At 28.3% G+C, this 18,217-nt stretch overlaps 1 protein-coding gene across 1 annotated transcript in view; it reads left to right on the top strand.

The window, feature by feature from the left end:
- The first annotated feature begins 1,162 nt into the window (after nucleotides 1-1,162).
- Nucleotides 1,163-18,217, top strand: part of LOC129917979 (teneurin-m) — a 666,088-nt gene continuing 649,033 nt past the window's right edge. Inside the window, exon 1 of the mRNA XM_055998249.1 lies at nucleotides 1,163-1,247. The gene's annotated coding sequence lies outside the window, so the exon portion shown is untranslated. The remainder of the gene's footprint in view (nucleotides 1,248-18,217) is intronic.

The raw sequence follows: 18,217 nt of genomic DNA on the forward strand, positions 1-18,217 counted from the left end.
AATAACGGTTGCGAAAGGATGCAATTGAATTCTGTATAGAATAAATAATTATTATTATTATTTGATCCTTTATACAAAAATATGAACAACATTTGAGTGTTTATTCAAATTTAAATTTAAAAATACAAACAAATTAAGGACGAAAAAGGACGAAATAAATTCGCGACGGTTTTTTTTTGTTGAAAATAAATGTAAAAATAAATAAAAAAATATCCTTTTTAAGTTTTTTGTGTAAATAAAAAAATAAAAATTAATAAATAAATATTATTATCCTTGATCTAAAGTAGTGTCTCGTTTTTGAGTTATATTCTTCTCTCTTTCTGTAATATCTCTATCTCATTCTCACTCTTACTCTCTCTTGATATATTATTATTCGTTGTCGCTCGCTTAAAGTGCTACGGTTGTGAACACATTTAGTATTACTAAGCTATCGAATATTGAAAGATAGAAAATATAAAAAAAAAAAAATTATAAAAAATCAAGGACATTCAGAAAATCTTCCTCTTGACAGGAGGAAGGAATATCTCTCTATATTTTCGATTGAATGAACAATCGTGACTGTCATCTGAACACAGAACTAAGAACAGAACATTTTGGCTCGTAATCAGCGAACCGTGAGAATAATTGTAAGCGATATCCTGATAATCCTTATTCCTTAGGAAAATTTGTTTTATTTTTCTTCCTGAATTTTGGTCCTTATTCACATCGACTTCACAGATGACAATAAAAATTTTTGATATTTTTAAAAGATTTAAGTAAGAAAAAGTCGTAAAAGGAAGAAACACACACATGTCCTTGTTGCATTTGGATGAGAAATAAAAGTTAAGTTTGTCTCGAAGAAGAATATTTTTGTGAAGAACCACGTGCTCACAACAGAAGCAAAAAAGGACTTCTTTCAAGTTGAGTTGAGGAAGAAGAAAAAACGAACGCAACACCGGCACAGAAGCGTGCTGCTACTCTGCTTTCAGGAGGAACCATAAAATCCTCCCTCACATTTTTGTGTCTAGTATTTCTTCAATCTTCCAGCAGTATTTTTGTTATTTTTTTGTGTGCTTTTGTGTGTTGTATATTTTTGTATGCGGCAAAAAAAGTGTGTTTAAAAAAATCGAAATAAAAAAAAATAAATACAAAAAGCAACGGAATCTCTTCGATATAAGCAAGGACGACGAAGAAGAGTTTTTCGCCGCGCGATTCAGCTGTTGCTGGTGGTGCTGATGGTATCCTGCTGGAATGCACCGTGGAACTTGGTGAGTAAATAGAAAAAAAAGAAAACAATGCACTTTTTTTTATACCCCTTATATCCTTGTATGGAAAGATGAATCCTTTTTTTTTTTTTGAATAAAAAATGCTCAGCATATTCTGCATCATTAGATGAATTGAGGAATATTTTTTGATTGAATGCAACAGCAGTTGAGAAATGCAAACATTTTGAAATGAATAGATCAGGCGGAAAATCTGCCAGCCAGCACACACATCATTCATATAAAACATCCAGACTTTTTTGGTTATAAGTTCTATTGGGGATATTGTATGGATGAAGGATTTGTGCATATATGCAGTTAGTTAGAAGAATTCGTTGAGGGAATTTTATTCAATTTAAGAAGCAGAAGGCTTGAAGGATATTTTAAAGAGTTATCCTGCAGTGAAAATGGGGGAGTCAATTCAACAAGAGAAATTCTATTCAATATTTTCAGAACAGATTGTCCAAAACAAGTTCTATTGTATTAAGGTTTTGACCAGAAAAGTTTCTAGAGAAAGTTAATTTAATATTGATATATTGGAGAAATGATTTTTAGAAATGGGGTCATTTTCATAGGTCAAGGAAGGGGATTTCCATATGAAGAAATACAACAAATGTTTCAAGTTTCAATTGAAAAGCCTACCTGTTTTCTAAATAATATTGACTATATACGCATATTGTAGATTTCATATCATTGATAAAATATATATCTTGTATATTGAGATAGGTAATGGGTAGTTATATTGTCTTGGGGTAAAAAGGAAGCCAAGTTAATTAATCGAGAGATGATTTAATTGCAAGCTTTATACAATTTGAATACACAACAAGTTGTGACTCTATCTATTCTATATTCTAGGAAAATATAAGTTCAATATGAAATGAGTTTTGATAATATATATATTTGAAAAGTAATTGTAGATATCATAGATATTTTTGTTGAAGAAATCAATCAATTCTGTATTCTTTATTTAATTATATATGGAATCTGAGAATATTCATTGTTAGAAAACTGTTATTAAATTATTCTAAAATACTTATTCTCAAAGTTATATTCGTGTTATTTTAATCTTAGAAAGATTTTGAAAACTGTTTTAGAATAAAAGTAGATGAGATAGTTATTTTTATGAAATATTTACTGCAATATTTAAGTTTAACATTCAAGTATTGGAAAGATCGAAAAACAAATTTTTTTAAATCTCAAAATGTATTCTTCAAAATGGCAATTTCTCATATAGTTTTAATTAAAAAAAAAAACATCTATTAACTTATCTCCTATAACTTCGGTGACCATATTTCTGAAATCAAAACCCGGGACAGATAAAAAATTTGTTGGATCGTTTTGAAAATTTTGATTTTTCAAAAACAAATTTTTTAATGAGTTTTCATAATTTTTCCTTATTTTAATATCAAAATTTCCTAAACGATTATGGAAGCGTTTTTGTTGAAATCATTTAAGTTGTTTACGAAATCAGAAATCAAGAAAATGGTTTTATAATGTCTGTTAATAACTTCTAAAAAATATTTTTTTTTAAATCAAAATCGGGTGAGTTGTTTTTATCATTTTTATTTTATTTAAAATGATTTTGAAATTGTATGATCTTTAACACAACTTTTAACATTTCCTTAAAAGTTTTAAAAACTTATCTGGGTTCTTTACTCCACCATATATGTTCTTTATTCGAAAACATTTTACCTAGTGTAGCAACCTGACAAACAGAAGCTGGAACTAAATAATTGACGAACATTTAAAAAAAACTAAAGCCTAGTCTAGAGGCGAAATGAAAATTTTCATACAAAACCAGCACAAAATTTTGCTTTTCGTTGCACAGCTTGGGTAACAAAATTCTTACCTGCGCTTGAATATATTTGACCATTTATTTGACCAGGCAATTTTTCTTGCAGAAAAAGTTTTTTGACTTTGGAGACTTAGAAAAATTGTCGTTTTGCTTCAGCAGCGTACTAAACTTAATGCTTTATCCGAAAAATTTGAAAAATTTTAATTTCCAGCCACTGTTTTCTTGTTTTCCGTACAAAGTATTTTAAATATTGAATACAAAAATCAGAGAATGTCCAAATACGGGACAATCAGGGGACAAATTACAAAATACGGTACACTTATACGTCCCGTGTTTCTTAAATAAAAACTCGGGACAAGCTGTAGAAATACGGGACAGTCCCGGGTAAACAGGGACGGATGGTCACCGTACCTAGTACCTACATTATGAACGTTTTAAAAATTATAAAAAATTATTACTTTATATATGTATTTAAAAAAAATTAAAATATTTCAAAATTTTTAAAGTAGTTCGAACTATAAGTGTTCAAAAAAGGTTCCTAGCTCTATTAAATACCATTAATTAGAATAAATAAATGGTAGGAAATATTTTTTTGCAAGGTAATCCGATAGTTTTTTTTTATTTGTACAATTGTTAAATTTACCAGAAGCTTCCTTACCAAAAAAAATTGATTGAAATCAGCTCAACCCTTGACAATGAATTTTTAAACAAAAAAAAATATATAAATATTCTAAGATCTAGTTAAGATGGTAGTTCTCAATCTAGAAAAAAAAAACCAGCAGTGGATATCTCTGATCCTCACAAATGTATTACCTTACACTTTCTTCTAGTATTTTAGTTTATACATATTTTTGAATTTATAATTTAGTATATAAACAAAATTGTTAAATTCTGACATTTTCATAAACGATTACGGAAGCGTAATTTTTTGAAATTTTATAAAAATACATTTATGTATTTCATCTAACCGTCCGACGACAATCCATTCCTTGGAAATTTTGTGTTTATTTGAAACTCAAAAATTACTTAAGTATTAAATACTTATTTATGTTTTTTTTTTTATTTACTTACAATTAATAATTCATCACTGTTCAATTTCCTTACTATTTGCAAAAAATTAAAGAAAAAGAATCCGCTGAGTTTTAGAATGCAAAACCATTAATTTTATTCTGATTTTACAAAAATAAAGTAAGTTTTGTTTCCAGTACATTTATATTAACAACAACTCAACACCGTTTTAGTGGTAGCTTCGCAGTATATAAACTGAATTGTTTTCTTAGAACTAAAATGATTTTGATTAAAAAAAATCTATTGTTGAGCAAATAAAGTTTAATTTTTAAAGTGTGGGTAGCATACAAAATATTTTTTGGACCATTGTTAGCGGTGAATGTCATAGAACCGTTTTCTAGATTTTCTGACTTTCTCTTTAATAACTTAACAGATTCATATACATTTGAGTATCCGTAATATTGAAATGTCTACCTTCTACATACCTTCAGGACTGGACATTTTTTTTTTAATTTAATATTTCGCTTTTTTTTTTTTGAAAAATCAGTTTTTTGTTGGAAAATTTTTGTTTGAAAAAAATTACATATTAAAAAAAAAAACGATCTTTACAATTTTCAAAAAAAATAAGAGGTTGTCTGTAAAGCCGGTTTACGGACGATGATTTAACGTGATAACGTCGTCAGAAAACAGGTTGTGTGCTTTTGTTTAAAATGAGTCAATTGAAGCGTTCAATTTTACAAGAAAGAGCTAAATAAAAATACCTTTTTTATTTTCTCATTATATTAATTTTTTTATTTGAAAAGCTTACAAAAAAAATTATATAATTTAAAAGCCAAGTATTTCTTCTTAAGAATAAAACCATTTTTAAATTTTTACAATGCGCAAAAAGTATAAAAATAAAATTTATTGAAAACCATCATTTTCATCAAAAAAAGCAAAAAAAACATGAATTTTTATTTTCTCACGTCATTAATTCCATTTTTTTTTCCTTACAGCCTATAAAAAATTTTATACCATCTGAAAGCTTATTGTCTTAGCTCAAAATATATATATCGATCAGGTCTATGAGACATCTACAAAAAGAGCTAGAATTTTTTGAACTCGATCAAATTTCATTAAAAAAGCAAAAAAAAACATTTATTTTTGTGTTCTCAGGCTATGGAATCAATTTTTTTGTTTGACAACCTATAAAAAAATATATACCATGTGAAAGCTTATAATTTTACCTTTCATATGACGTATTAATCTTATTTCAAAGATGCATACAAGAGAAGTTAGAATTTTTTAAAGTCAACCATGTCGAATTTCTAAAATTTTTAAAAATCCTTCATTTGGATTAAGCTTTAGGTTAATCCAAAAAAAGAAAAAAAAAATAAGCTATAGTAGATTTTTGTATCTCTAATAGTTTATTTTTAATTTTTAATTGAAATTTTTTGCCGCACTGCGAAAGTGCGAGAGTGTAACGTTAGAAAATAGCGTCACTTTTTTGTGGTGGCTGCCATAGTAAATCGATTTATAAGACGTTATCACGTCAAAAAACATCTAAAAACTGCTAATTATAAAAAAAATTAAATGGCATACTTAGTTTGGAGATTAAAACAATTTAAAAATGTGTTTTCGTTATTTTAAACACAATTTCTAGTCTTATCAAATAAATAATAAAATTAATTGAAAACTTTTATTTAGTGAATATTAGGTATAAGAAACGTAAACTTTTTGTTTATATGTTTTTCTTATACAAGAAATTAGACATTGTGGAAGTTGTGATTTTTTTACCCGAGAAAGAAAATTCAATTTTTTGGGACAATGAAAGAAATGAAAAATTAATTTCTCTGTTCATAAAAATGGTAGAACATTTTTTATGGTCTTAATTCTTTAGAAAAAATGTTATCCTTTGTAACTACTTTTAAAAAATTTGAAATTTACCGAAAAATGGCTGAGTAAAAAATCGTTGAAATCTGAAAACATTGAAAAACGGTTTTTTGATGATAACTTGAAATTTTGAGGGTCTACGAAAAATTTCAAGTGCCGAAATATGATGTACTCAGTAATACCTACAACCTCTGCCAGGTCATTTCCAAAGTAATTGACATAATTTTTATTTTTTAATACAGTGAAATTAATTTAATTATGGGTAAGGCAACTTATGGTAATAGCTAAGCAAATAGTTATGGCCTCAACAAAATCCTTAAAATCTTTAAAAAAAAAATTCTAACTGTAATGTAATATAAATTTGTTCAATGTTTTTTTCTTACTTTCTTCTTAAATTTATATCTTCGAATTAAATGCCCTTAGTGCTGTTATTACACATTTTTAATGGTAGTATTCCAAAAAAAAAATATAGAATGATTATACTCTCTGTGTAAATAATTTGGTTCCGAAGTTTAATAAAAAGTTAATCTAAAAATAATTTTCAATTTTGTAGCAATTAATAATTTTGTAATTTAAGAAATTTTCGAAAAAAAGGCTGACTTATTTCTGTAATCGATGGTTATATTTTTCTTGGTATTTGCTTTTTACAAATGGTAAAACAACTGCGTTTAGTTATTATAAAAAAACAAGAATTATAAAAAAGCGATTTCAAAACTTTTTTTTAATTGGTACTGGAATTACTTTTCAGAATTTTTTTTTTCTTAATTTTATTTAAAAATGTAATATATCAAAACTTAATACATACATAATTATAGGTTTTCACAATCTTATCAATCTATGAGCTATTCTGTGGAACCATGTCGTGAATATTATTTGTTTTTGAATGTAAAAACCAATCAGATATTTTTTTATATTTTAATTACTCATACGCCATGGTGTACAATTTGTATTATAGTTTCTTTTAGAGATAGTATTATGTAGGTTTAGTAATTCAGTTAGCTCTCTTTATAGAAAAGATATTTGGTAAAATGTTAAAAATGTTAATAAAATCATCGCCTAGAGCTCAAAATCATGTTTGGGCAACATTGGTTTTTACAAAATTTTACTTTAAAAAATTTTATTTTTCCACACTCTGCTTGAATTTTTTTATATTTTTCAAAACTTTTATTTAATTATGTTAGCTAACGAAATCACCTATTTTACCGCTTGTTTTTTTTACATTATTGAAACGGAATAAAAACTTAAGTTGCAGTGATTTAATACAAAAAAAAGAGTGTGTGTACACATGTACACGCGACTGAAGTTATACTTATCATTCAGTATATGTAAATGAATTTCATTTGATATTTTTAATTTCTATTATTAAATTAATTAATCCACACTTCGTTTTTTTACATTTTTATCAAGTGAACAATAAATTAATTCTTTCATCCTCCTTGCGTCCATGTAGTTTTCAATTTTTTCTGTGAAATTTACTCATGTTGTGCGGTTCAGAACTTACGGTATATGCTTAACGAAAGTAAATGAATTGCGCATAAAATGTGCGATATGGTAATTTTATGAGAATTGTGTGTGCTTCAGCACTAGTAGTAGCAATATGGAACTTGCAGGGTTGCTACAAAGCTCAAAAGTGAGCTAAGCTCAGCTCACAGCTCAGCTCAAATTTTGATATTTCTATTTTTTTAGTAAAATATTTCTTTTTTATCATAAAAAAAATTCCGGTACAATCCGGTTTTTCAACTTTTTTCAAAATTCCGAGAAAATCGCGTTTAAAAGTTGGGGTAAATATTTAATTTCGGAAAATCCCCGAATCTTTGAACGCTCCTGGAAGCTAAACCGCTTGAGAGCAATTTTTGGGAGTGATGCCAAATGATAGCTTGTGTCATGGGCCTACGCTTTGCACATTTTCAGATTTAAAAAAAAATCGCCTTCCATGTTAAACCGCCACATCATGCATATTTTTTCAGAATCGTGCCTATTTTTTTTTTTACTTTTAAGTTCTTCCGGTTTGAGAACGCGTGGACCTACAGGGATGAGAGTTGTACCCAAATGTAGGTTAGAGTCCCCGCAACCTTTTGGCATCAAACATTTTATTTTCATTTTCATCAAAATTCCGCGATATAGGCGTTGGAACGCTTTGATCTAGAGACAGGAGTGGTGCCATATGAAAGCTTATATTCTCAGCTACCCGATAGTGGTATAATCCGATTTTTCGATTTTTTTCAAAATTCCGAGAAAATCGCGTTTGAAAGTTGGGGTAAAATTTTTTTTCGAAAAATCCCCGAATCTTTGAACGCTCCTGGAAGCTAAACCGCTTGAGAGCAATTTTCGGGAGTGATGCCAAATGATAGCTTGTGTCATGGGCCTACGCTTTGCACATTGTCAAATTTTTAAAAAATCGCCTTCCATGTTAAATCGCCACATCATGCCTATTTTTTCAGAATCGTGCCTATTTTTTTTTTACTTTTAAGTTCTTCCGGTTTGAGAACGCGTGGACCTACAGGGATGAGAGTTGTACCCAAATGTAGGTTAGAGTCCCCGCAATCTTTTGGCATCAAAAATTTTATTTTTGAGAGTTGTACCCAAATGTAGGTTAGAGTCCCCGCTACCTTTTGGCATCAAAAAATTTTTTTCATTTTCTTCAAAATTTCGAGATATAGGCGTTGGAAGTTTTGGCGCTCACTTTCAGCTCAGCTCACTTCCAGCTCAGCTCAAATGAGCTAAGCTATGGTACCTAGCTGAAATTTGAGCTGAGCTGAAATGTGAGCTTTTTGCAACTCTGGCAACTTGCCACATGGAAATTATCACATGCAACTTGCCACATGCACCATGCCACACGCAACTTGCCACATACAACTTGCCACATGAAACATGTAACTTGCAACGTGTTGTGTGTTTTATGTTTGCCGTACTGTGGCGTACTGCATTTTTAAATACTAAAGTACTGCCTACTCTAAAGGTGAAACGACAGCCCTGCTACCCAGGGCGATAGCGTCATAATCCCTTTGACATTCTTGTCAAAAAGTAAATTTTCATACCCACCCTCCCATAAGAAGTATAACTTCAAAAAGAAAAGTAGAGTAGGTAGTTTTATTTTAAGAAGGCAAAATGTATTAAATAGGGCAAGTTTAAACTGTATAAAAGACTAATGCAAAGCATTGCTAGTACAACATTATGCAATGCTTGGAAAGAAAGTAAAGGCATTTCCAAAAGTTAAGCACTTAATTTATGGTATTCTATATAACAATAAGAATTTAACTAATGCAATATATTTATTATGAAAGAAGACCGCTGAATGTAGTAATCCCTTCAAATAATTTTTGATATTTTAATCACTCATACGCCCTAGTGCTCATCTTAATAATCACGTTTATTACTTTAAAGTGGTTCGGGGGTTGATATAATTTTTAATTTTTTTTTATTTTTCCTGGTAAATGTCAAAGCTTTTTAATCCCATAATTTTATTTCCAGTTGATAATTATATAAAGGAGTATTCCATATGTATTTATCTTTAAAAATTAATTTTTTAATTTAAGAAAAAAAATCTTTTAATTTTCTAACAATATTCTGTTTCATTATCTGTAACTTTTCTGTCTTGAAAGTCAGCTAATAAAATTTCCATATCCATTAACAAAGTCAAAACAGATTCGCCCTATTTTCAACACTCTGCTACACATTTTACCTGTTTAAGTCTATGTGTCCAAAATCGAAAACACTTGAAAAAAAAAAAAATGTCCTCCACTGACATAAATCCTAGAAAAATATTCGCCACTTTTAAAAGAAAACCTCTTACAATCTTAAAAAAGTTTCTCAATAAAAAAAGTGATTCTCAATTCATGGCCCATACCTTTACATTATACAAAAAATAAACTTCATGCTCCTTGATAGTCTAATTTAAATAAAATATTCTCAATATCCCTTAGGTTCTTTTTTTTTTTTGTATTCTAAGAACACAAAATAAAAAGCCATTTGTTCCACTAAGTAAGCAAATTCCTATAGCAAAGTACTCTTTGTTTAGCTTCAAGATACACATTCAAACACATACACCTCAAGACACCTCCTCTTCTTGTAACTCCTTTTTTTTTTCGTTTCTTCAACGACTACGACAACGATGAAAAAACCAAACGCAATCGAAATTCAATAAAACATGTTCGCATTGCAAATTAAAACAATAAACACGCCCCAAAGAATCATAACGACCAACGCGCCACTTTATATGCGACAAATACTTCTTCTCTGCCACGAGACAACAACAACAACCCGACTATAAGGACAAAGTCGCAGAGGAAAAAGCCAATTTATGAGGCACTATGGCCATAAGGATACTCGAAGGATACCTTCTGCTTTCGTACCGCTTCCGCTCGCTGCCGACTTTGACTCCCCCTTGTGCCGGCCGCAAACAAACAAAGACACCCAACAACCATTGTTGCCACTTGGCTTTGCAATGAGCTTTATTGGTTGCAAATTTACGTAAACAATATTCATGGGTGATGTCCTTCCTCCCCCAAAAAGAGAGATATCTTCCTGACTTAAAAAAGTAGAAAGAAGAAGTGGGAATCCTTTCTCGCGAGGAGCGGATTGAAAGGATTTCCGCCTCATTGAAACGCTCTATGCTGGGGATGGCGGGTGTGAGTATCTTAGTGAGCGTATACCGATGAATCGGTTTGATTTCGTCCTTATGCACATTATCGTAAAAATATTTTTAAAAAACGTATTTCCATATTCGATGGCAAAAATCGAAAAATTTCATATCAAGGAAACCGGAAATAGGCCTCAATTTGTGCATTTAGGCCAAATGTCGTTCATTGTGTCGTAATCTTTCCTTCGAAACGAAAAATACAACAACAACAATCGATGTCGTCCTTCGTCCTTTTTGAATCTGCAATTTTGACTTTTTACCCAAAAAAGTTTCTTCTTCGTTGTGGGAAAGAGGCAAAGAGGCTTTATGGAATCCTAATGACGATCATCATCGAAGTTCGAAGGACGAATTGCTGCTGTTATAGGGTCCTTTCTATGCTGCTGGTTGTTTTCGGTGTATTTTAGTTTTTGGGGAAACTTTAGCCATTTTGCCATCATATTTATTTATGGTAATTTTATTATCGGTCTGTGTTCATCGGCCCGCGGTATTTTGTCCTTTCCCGTTCCGCGGTTCGGTTAGTTTTTAGTTCGATGGCAGCAAAGAGATTCTATCCTTATGTTTGTTTTTATAGCTTCCGAAACGGTTTAGTATGATTGTCCTTTATAGAAAAGCAAGAAGTCACAATAACACATTTCTATAAATATGTGTGTGTTGGTAGAAAGTCAAATTAATATATGAGAAATAGAGAAAAGGACATTTTCTTCAAGGATACCGACGAAGGAAGTGTATTTATTTATATTTTATCCAAGAAAACAAGTAAAATTATACAAGCAACTGCAATGTCTCTGCAGTTTTTGTCTTTATTTGTTTTCTTTTGTAGATTTGTTAGAGATATTTGGCTCTATGTGTGTATTTGTGTGATTGCATTACTGCCCTCTCTCTTTTATATAATGTATATATTTGTCCGCTTTTAGCGATATTCGAAAAAGGACAAATAAATAAACAAACAAACACAAAACTGTGTGTGTGTGTTGCAAACACGATGAGACATTGCAAATAGGTTTTGAAAAATATTTGCATAACATAAGCGGATGTTTCTTTGCGAATTATATAGAAGAGAACTTTTCGTAAGGTTAGATATGGTATGATATGGAATATATTTACTCTTGTTTTTTTTTTTTTAGTGATTCAAGAAAATTTGGGGGAGGAAATGCAGAGAATGCAGAAAAATGAATTAAACTTACATTAAATGAGACTAAATTATTTCGAAATTATAAAGAAGTCTCAAAGACTTGAAACAAAGGAAGAGCGAATGAAATTCAGAAAATTACAATAATTTTGATTTTATTTCCGAAGTAGTTTTTTAGTAGATTATCACACTTATTTTTAAATAAATATGGTAATATGATTCAGGATATTTGAAAATTGTATCTTTTCTTATTTTAGTTAAAATAAAACTGATTAGATTAGAGAACAAAAATTTTAAAATTTAGCATACCTATAAAATTTTTGGTACAAACTCCATTAATTTTGAATCTCTTCTTCTTCAAAAAATATTACTATAAATATTAAATAAGTTTCCAAAATTTGAACAAAATCAAAAATTGTTTTTTGGCATTTTAAGAAAGCCAAGAATTTGTAGCTTCATAAGGTATTTGTTTTTATTCAAAATTTTGCTAATTTTGTAATTTTTTGCAGAACACTGGAATAGTACTTTTCAAATTTACAATAATTGAATTAAACAATGGCCCTTTAGATATTGCTTGTGAAAAAATATTTAACACTCTTGCTGAACTCCTTCCATTTCTCGGGACGAATTTTTTTTTTTTATTTCCTCAAAAAGGTTTCTTTCGATTTTAATTAGTAAAACAAAGGACTGGGTTGCAGTTACTTGCAATTTTGGTAAAGTTACCTATAACGACAAATTAAATTTTCAAAAAAAAAAAATTAGGTATAAATATCCAAAAATATGTTTCTTGAAAACATAAAATTTGATCTTAGTCTTTTGTAAGAAATGCGGAAATATAGGAACACGTTAGTAGTAACAAAATTAAAAAAATTGATTTTATTTGCTAAATTTTACTATAAAACACACAAATGCTTTTGAAATACATTTACTTTTTCCTTTTTTTCTGACTTTGTCAGAATTTAAGCATAAAGGATTTAAGAGGTTAAGGAGTTCAAAATTGTCAAAACTATATTTTTTTCATTTTTTTTTTTTAGAATCAATTTTTATAAAGAACAAGATTAAAATTTTGTTTTATGGTGTTGATTAATAATAATCAAAAAATTAGTATACCTATTTACTTTTTCTTTGAATATTTTAAACGACTTTATATTTTTTTATTTCTTTCGAACTAAATCTATTCAAATTTGCGTATTCAAATTATTTTAAAAATCCAAGCAAATTCAATTTTCATTTCCACTTTGAGGAGGTGATTTCCAAAACCAGCTATCTGACCTGATACCTGAAGGTAGTTTTGAGTAAAATGCCAAAAACCTTTACTTCGTAATACAGAAGATATAGAGCAAAATAATCTTCTACATATTTATTCTTTACGAAATTTTAAAAATATTGAAAATTCCTTATTAAAAAGTCGGTATATCTGCTTTTGGAATTATAATTGAATTATGTCTTCTTTTGGAAGTAAAATTATTAAAAAAATCTTCTTTTGCAGGTAAAATCACGATTTTTTCTGATTTTTTGTAAATACAAATACACCTTTATCAATATCAGTATTTTAGTTTATAACAAGAAACAAAGATACATTTTTATAAATGAAATTGAATTAAAATGCGTTTCTGGATCGCACGTACTTGCTCTTGTAATTTGGAGTGTCTATTTTGGTTATTTGAATAGCTCTATAATTCATTTTTTTAAATGATAAGAAATAACATTCTGTAAATTTTGAAAAAAATTGGTACGAAATAAGCTAAAAAATAAGTCAATTTTCGCGAAAAACCACATCGCAATTTCCATTATCCAAATTTTTGAGAAAAACTAAAAACACAGATTCTTAATATTATTTACTAAAACCCTTAAGTACACAAAATTTAATTAAGATCGTTAGACCGTTTAGGTCTTAGCACGGTGTACCTACAGATGGACGGACGGAACTAAGTAATGACGAAAACTACTTCTGTAACTCCTCCATCATCGTAATGTGACATTTTATCATACGCCAAATTGATATTTTTTATACTGAAGAGGCCTTATTGGAAAGAACATTTTGCATAGGCCATTTTGGAAAAAAACATTTGGTGTTCAATAGGCTGAAATCCTCCTTTAAATAAAACTATACTTTTCTAAAGGATTTTTGTATGCTGATTCCGAATCCGAAGTCAGAATTGATCTAGCACGTCACGTTTTTTAGATATTCCCGTTAGAAAATCTCAAAAACCCATTTTTTTTGCTGTTTTCGAAGAAATATTTTGGCGTAATGTAATATTTTTCAATTAAAATTGTTATGGTTTATAAAAAAACTTATTTTTTTCTTTCAAATTCAGTTTCAATCTTCTCAATATCTCTTTTCTTCTCCGAGATATCTTAATTTAAGTAAGTTTAGTAGGTTTGGCATATCTTATCATAAAAAAAACTGATCTCTAAAAATTAATATATCTTTCTCCCTAGAACAAAAATATACTTTTCTAATGGACTTTAGTATGCTGATTTTGAATCCGAACTCAAAAAATTTCGGTCAGCTCGGGTTTGTGAGATATAGTAGTTTTTATTGAGATTTTCTAAGAAAAAACTTGATTTTGTGATACTTTAATGCGTATATCTTAAAATCCTCACGTGATAGAATTTTTTTGACTTCGGATTCTAACTCAGCACATCAAAAACTACAAGAAAAGTATACTTTTGTTTCTAGAAAAAACAAATATGAAGCTTTACAAGGCAGTTTATCGAATGGTTTATTACAAATAAGATATTTCTAAATAGATAAATAGTATATAAAATTACAAAACACGTAAAAATTTTGTTAAAAGATTTTATTATGGTTTTCTTTACAAATTTGACTTTTTAAATGTAATGGGCGTTGATATTTTACATTTTCCTTAATTAAGGTGTTTTTGTTCATGTTGGATTTACTAAAAAGTAAAGGATTTCGATATTTCTGCTTTTTTTATAAATCAGTATTTTAAAATATGAGTAAACATTAATGTAAAAGGACATATTTGGTGTCAATCGATAGGCCATATTACGAGGAATAAGTCCTCCAAATTTGAGCTCATTGCTACAAATAGTTTGAATTTTGCACGAGTTCAAATAAATCTAAAAGGTTGATTTTTTAGAAACTACCCACATTTTTCAAAAATCATTTTTACAAAAATGGTACCTGATAGAATTTTTCTGAAACCAGATTTAGATTCAGGAAAGTCCAATCTTTCATAATATCAAAAAATTATTTGAAGGAGAAAAAAAAGTTAAATTTTGCAGACCAGTGTTATTACTGTTTTCGGTTACACCAAAAAACAGTTATTTTCTATTATTTAAATTTTCTTACAAATGCTTTCGTCTACTTATTATAAGAAATGAAGAACTTAAGTTATTTCGATATACCTCTAATTACTATCAGGGTGTCTCACCGTCAACGTCGCAATCGATAACCATGGGTTCCTAAGAAATTTATTTCTATGTTGAAATACTTATGAGTTAATTTCCTGGTTTTCAGTTTGTTCTGGAATTATAACGTTTTTCATGCTTTTCGTTGTTTTTTTTTTTGCTTAAATATACCAGTTTTTTATCAAACTTCAACTGGATTTAAAAATTTTATTTTATTTCAAATTCAAGTTTAATAATGGTTTTAACTTATTAATAGTTTTTATCCTGATCATTTAACGGTTTTTCCGGATTTTTTGTTAACCAAAAGGAAATTTAATCATTTTTGGGAGTTTTTTTTCTACTATTTTACTTTAGCATTATTCTATTCAGCAAATTTGCGTTATTGAGTAATTTTTTTCTGATTATAAAACATCACTTTATTTCTTTTTAATATTACATAGCAATTTTTCAACCGAATTTGGGATATTTCAATTAAAAAAAAAAAAAAAAAAAATCAAGTAAATGTTAATTTGTTTTGTGATTTAGTAATAAATAATATTTTGATTTTTTTTTCTGTATCTATAATTTTTTTTTTAATTTTTCTGTTAAGTAATAGAATTTTTTTAATGAAAATTGGCTTAGATTTTAAAAATAAAACTTTTTATTTTTTACAATATTCTTCTAAGTTTTCTAAAATAAAAACTCTGGAACCATTCATATCATACCCTATTAATTAAAATTTAAAATCACATCTCACATTCTAAAAGGGAAAACAAAAGGCTTTCATAAAATTTAAAACCGACAACCAATATGCTTGAATAGTTTCAAACAATTCTATAAAAAAAAATATAAATAACAAAAAATTGAAAAAGGGATAGAAAATCAAATCAAACATAATAAAAACATTAAAACAAAACAAATGAACTAAATAACACATACATATCTCTCTAAAAAAAAGTAACAAACAGACACATACTTCATAGGCATATTTGTAAAAAATCATCATTCGAAAAAAAAAAATAGTATAAGCGGACGGCATGAGAAAGGATTCCAATTGAGTGTTTCTTTTTTTTTTTTGTTTTATTACATATTTTTTTTTTAATGTTTTTTGTCAATAGAATTTTTGGCCGCCCGTCGTCGCTATATCGCCACCACTTGTTTCCGCAGAACGACACAACCATTTGTATCTGTTTAATGTTTGTCCGGCAATCTGGGCAATATTTGCCCAACTGAGTTATTTTGTATATACATTTTTTTTTTGTTGCTATATTGGTCGTCTGTAAAAATTTTTAACGTTTGACTAGAAAAAGAATTTCGTCCTTTTTTGAAAGAGAAACAAATAAATGTGTGCTTTATAGTAAAAACTATTTTGTTTGTTGCAAAATTTTATTTATTTGCTTTTTGTGTTACAAAAAAAAAAATTTAAAGTTGGAGGCAGAATAAAAAAAAATAATGGTAAATAGTTGAAATTTACAAATGTATCCGCTACGTGCTTTGTCTACTTGAAATTCTACTCATATCTATGGTTGGCAGAGATATTTCATTTTTTAAATTGACTTGTTTAAGGTAGAAATTGCCATGAGCAAATTGTAACAAAAAGTTACCCTTTTTATATGACATTATCATTCTTTGTAAGTTATGTATGTTGTCAAGGTAACGTTAAAAAATTAGCTAATTTTGTAATGTACCACTTTGTCAGTTCAATGTGTTTATATTTCTTTTGAAAATTAGTTTAAATAAAATACACGACTGGGAGGCATGAGGCTTGCTCTCATAGTTCAAGGCTGTTTTAATTAGCATTGGAATTGTTTTATAAGTTAAGTATAGGTGAAAGAACATACAAAAATTTAAATAGTTTTTTGTTATAAGTTTCTAGACTCTCTTCAAACTCTCTTCAAAATTGATAGTTAAGCGTTTTGGGTGATTAAATTAGAAATTCCAATTTATTTTTTAATAACTTAAACTTACTAAATTTCTCATTGACATAGGTAGGTACTAACAAAAACAGAAAACCTTTAATCTCTCAAAAATGGCTCTAAATTTTGTTTTAATTTTCTGGTAAATATTTAATAGATTTTTGAAAAGTTAGAAAAATTTAATAATATAAACCGATTTGTGAAAAATTAACTTATTTTTGATTACTTAAATGGCTCAGAACTTCAAACTAAATTAATGGTCTGTATCTTTATCATTCGCGATGAACGGTTTTCAAAGTCTTTAAAATTAATTTTCTTCCATAAACAAAGCAAAATTTCTTTCAAATTCAGCATTTATGAATCAAGAAACGATTGAACGATTTTTTTTGACGTGATAACGTCTTATAAATCGATGAACCATGGCAGCCACCACACTTTTACAGTGCGGCAAAAATTTCAATTAAAAATTAAAAATAAACTATATTAGAGATAAAAAAATCTTCTATAGCTTATTTGAAAGAAAATAACCTAAAGTTGAATACATTTGAAGGATTTAAAAAAAAATCCATCTTTTAATAGGGTAAATAGGGGTAAAACAAAATTGCAAAAAATTGGTTATTTTCTAAACACGACAATGTTATAAGTTGAATTTTTTTTAATCGATAGATAAAATTATAACAAGACTGACAATGGTATTGAAAAAAATTCTAAAAAATTTCAAAACCGAGTTATAAATGGTTTTCAAAAACTAAAACATGAAGTAGACCTTTGACGAATAAGTGATTATAGATAGGGGAAATTTTTTTTGACAATTTTGAAAACGTCATTCGAAAGATAATAAAAAAAAAAAGTTAAGGGTCTGATACGGATTTTTTTTAAGTCTCTGCGTTTCGAAATATGAATTTTTGAAAAATACCTACTTATTTTGGGGTATTTTTTGGTGAGTTTTTAATTTTTGAAATTTTTCGTAGCGTTCAAAAAATCTCAAACTTATAGACCATGTAGTCTATGACTGTGAGCATACATGTGCGAAAAAAATGATTTTTGACCGAATAACAGTAAAAACAAGTTTTTTTTGTCCCAAGTTTTTTGACGTTTTTGACTGTTTTTTTATTTTTATCTTTTTTTCTTCAACAGTTGAATAAATGAAACTTATAATGTAGATAGATAATAGACAGGACTATATTTGTGTAGAATTTCAATCAATTTTGTAAACACAATTTTTAGATAACGGTAAAATAAAGTTCTATTTTTTAACAG

The sequence above is a fragment of the Episyrphus balteatus genome, chromosome 4 (assembly GCF_945859705.1).
Source record: "Episyrphus balteatus chromosome 4, idEpiBalt1.1, whole genome shotgun sequence".
NCBI classification, from domain to species: domain Eukaryota; kingdom Metazoa; phylum Arthropoda; class Insecta; order Diptera; family Syrphidae; genus Episyrphus; species Episyrphus balteatus.